At 41.1% G+C, this 3,826-nt stretch overlaps 1 long non-coding RNA gene across 1 annotated transcript; it reads right to left on the bottom strand.

Annotated features, from left to right (window-relative positions):
* Positions 1-249: 249 nt before the first annotated feature.
* LOC132008979 (uncharacterized) lies at positions 250-1,804 on the bottom strand. The gene is made up of 2 exons (XR_009401766.1): positions 1,661-1,804; positions 250-589 (listed from the first exon to the last, which is right to left on the bottom strand). It is a non-coding gene; the product is annotated as an uncharacterized LOC132008979 (long non-coding RNA).
* Positions 1,805-3,826: the final 2,022 nt, after the last annotated feature.

Genomic DNA, 3,826 nt, shown 5'->3' with positions numbered 1-3,826 from the left:
CCAATGTTCCCTCAACCTAGCTCTGGCTAACAGATATACCTGGGAGTAAATTAAACATTGTAAGAGTGGTGGACATTTGCTCCTATAAATTAGTCTAAATCAAGGAAGACTTCAGGGTAATCACTTAGCAACTAATAAAACAACCCCTTGGGTATTATTATCCTTTACTTTTCACTGTTGACTAATGAATTTGAAACATAATCAAACTAGAGCAACCTTAACTGAATAAAAACTAAAACAAACAAAAAATGTATTCCAAAAAGTTTAGTTCTTTTATTAATGAAATTTGTAATTTCTTCAAGTTTCTGGTGGGGTTGGTGGGGTAATCAACTGAAAGGTTTCTAAAAACTCTGCCCTTTTAATAAATATGAAGGAGAGAGAAAGTGTGTGTGTGTGTGTGTGTAGGGCTTGTGACTTTCAGGTTTACCAAGTTTGTGGAAAGGTTGACAAAATCTGCATAATCCTTGTTGATGAGCTCAACCATGGCTATTTTAAGAAGTTTATAGTAGAGTTCCAGATCTCCTCTTAGTTCCTCCAGCTGGACACGCTTCCTACAGTCAGACACAAAGTGATCGACATCGAAATCTTCCTGAAAATCAAACCAGAAAGAAAAAATGATTGCACTGATACCACATTTTACATAGAAAAATAAGATCAGAGAAAGAATAAGAGGCCGTATTACTGCAGGGGAACACACACAGGGACATCAGGGGGTCTGCTCACTTCCTAAGATTATGGGAGAGGGGGCCCCTCACCAAGACCATTCTCTCCTGTTGCCTAACTCTACAGGCATTTTATTTCTTTTAATTATACATTTCAAAGAGGCTCTTCTCAAAATAGAAACAGCTTTTTCTTCTTAATTTTAAAAGTAACAAATGTTCACTGTCAAACTTTCAACCAACCAAGAAATACTTCTGTAAGAGAGAGAAAAAAAAATCACCCACTCTCTAATGCTCTGCAGTTAAGCACTGTTAATGTGTATTTTTCTTCACTATTTAACACAGCGATTCACATCCTTCCAGACTTTGTTTTGGTCTTTCTCTTTACTTTTTTTTTTTAAGATTTTATTCATTTGAGAGAGAGAGAGATGGAGAGAACAAGTGGGAGGAGGGGCAGAGGGAGAAGCCAGCTCTCTGCTGAGCTGGGAGCCTGATCCCAGGGTTCATTCCAAGACCCTGAAATCAAGACCTCAACCGAAGGCAGACGCTTAACTGAGCCACCCAGGTGCCCTAGTCTTTCTCTTTAAAATATAAATTACTTTTGGGGTGCCTGGCTGGTTCAGTGGGTTAAGGCCTCTGTCTTTAGCTCAGGTCATGATCCCATGGTTATGGGTTCAAGCCCTGCATTGGGCTTTCTGCTCAGCAGGGAGCCTGCTTCCCTGTCTCTCTCTCTCTGCCTGCCTCTCTGCCTACTTGAGATCTCTGTCAAATAAATAAATAATTTTTTAAAAAAATAAAATATCAATTACTTTTTAAAGAAACTGACATATAATGGACACATATTAGTTTCAGGCATACAACATAAAAATTCCATATTTTTATCTCTTGTGAAATGATCACCCTAAAACTAGTTAACATCCATCACCAAACATACACATTTTTTTCTTGTACTAAGAACTCTTAAGCTTTAGCAACTTTAAATATATAATAATATAGGGCACCTGGGTAGCTCAGTGAGTTAAGGCCTCTGCCTTCGGCTCAGGTCATGATTCCAGGGTCCTGGGATTGAGCCCCACATCAGGCTCTCTCCTCAGCAGGGAATCTGATTCCTCCTCTCTCTCTGCCTGCCTCTCTTCCTACTTGTGATCTCTGTCAAATAAATAAATAAAATCTTAATATATATATATATATATAATATAAAATAAATAAAATCTTAATATATATATAATATACTATGCAGCTATCAAAAGAAATGAAATCTTGCCATGTGCAATGATGTGGATGGAACTAGAGAGTATGCTGAGTGAAATAATCAGAGAAAGACAATTATCATACAATCTCCCTGATATGAGGAATTTGAGAGGCAAAGTGGGGGGTGTGGGGGTAGGGAACGAAAAAAAATGAAACAAGATTGGATTCGGAGGGTGGCACCTGGGTGGCTCAGTGGGTTAAAGCCTCTGCCTTCGGCTCAGGTCATGATCCCAGGGTCCTGGGATCGAGCCCCACATCGGCTTCTCTGCTCAGCGGGGAGCCTGCTTCCTCCTCTCTCTCTGCCTGCCTCTCTGCCTACTTGTGATCTCTATCTGTCCAATAAATAAATAAAGTCTTTAAAAAAAAAGATTGGATTGGGAAGGAGACAAACCATAAGAGACTCTTAATCTCACAAAACAAACTGAGGGTTGCTGGGGGGAGGGGTGTAGGGAGAGGGTGGTGGGGTTGTGGACATTGGGGAAGGTATGTACTATGGTGAGTGCTGGGAAGTGTGTAAGCCTGACAATTCACAGACCTGTAACCCTGGGGCTAAAATACATATTTCTAATAAAAAATAATAAAATAAATATACAATAATACACAGTACGATTTACTACAGTCACTATGATGTACTTTACATCCCCAGGGCTTATCTTATTAACTGGAAGTTTATACCACTGGACCCCTTCATCTATTTCCTCCACAACCTCGCCTCTGGCAACTACCAATCTGTTCTCTATGACTTCATTTTGTTTTGTTTTTTAGATTCCACATGTGAGGGAGATCATACAGTATTTCTCTTTCTCTGTCTGACTTATTTCACTCAGCACAATATCCTCAAGGTCCATCCATGTTATTGAAAATGGCAAGACTTCCTTCTTTTTATGGTTGAGTAATATTCCATCGTATACACACACATTTTCTTTATCCATTCACCCCATTGGTGACACTTTAGTTATTTCCAAGTCTTGGTTGTTGTAAATACTGCGATACTCACTACTGTGAGTTTGAGTCTTGCTGGCCGCTAGAACCAGGTGATCTAGAGGTATACCCTGGGTAGCAACTGCAAACCTCGGGGCATCATATGAGCATTCAAGCTCCTTTGCAGGAGATACCAGAAAGCAGAAGCGAGGCAGAGGGACAGCGCAAAGATGGTACCCATCAGCTCCATCTTTGGAGAATACCTTACTAGGCTCCTAGATCCTTGTTAAATTAGATGCCTTCCCCTCAGGGCTTTAAGATAAGCAAATGAGCCTCTTTCACAGAAATCTGAACGCATTTCAGTCTGCTAGTTCTGTGCTGAGTTCCAGGGTGGGTAAGTCTACTCCCAGGACTGCTATAAGAAATTTTCTCAGTTTGCCTTGTGGGTCTCATGGGTGCAAGCTCTGATGGATTTCAAAGCTGGATGTTTTGGGGTCTTGTCTCTTAGATGTACGTCTTGAAAGTTGGGGTGCCAGAAGTGGGGCTCAAACCCTTTGCTCCTCAGGGAGAAGCCTGGGGTTGTGAGTACCCTCCCAATCCCAGGTTGCTGTACCAGGGGTAGGGTTTATGGCAAGACTGATTCTTACTTCAACATAGGTTTTTTTTCCTTACTCACCTAATGTGTAGGAGTCGCTCAGCTAGTTGTAGGGTTTTTTCCACAGGAAATTTTTCCATATGGAGCTATAGATTCAGTGTGATATTTCATAGAAGAGATGAGTTCAAGATCCTCCTATGCCACCATCTTGAATGGAAACCCCAGACCTTCTCTATGTATGTGTGTACACACACATATGTGTACACACACACACACACACACACACACACACACACACAAATATTCATGCTCTTCTAATCTATTTCCCATCTAGGGGCACCTGGGTGGCTCAGTGGGTTAAGCCTCTGCCTTCGGCTCAGGTCATATCTCAGGGTCCTGA

The sequence above is a fragment of the Mustela nigripes genome, unplaced genomic scaffold (assembly GCF_022355385.1).
Source record: "Mustela nigripes isolate SB6536 unplaced genomic scaffold, MUSNIG.SB6536 HiC_scaffold_2659, whole genome shotgun sequence".
In the NCBI taxonomy this organism is placed as follows: Eukaryota; Metazoa; Chordata; class Mammalia; order Carnivora; family Mustelidae; genus Mustela; species Mustela nigripes.
The sequence above is the reverse complement of the archived record's forward strand: the minus strand, read 5'-3'. Positions and strand labels throughout refer to the sequence as shown.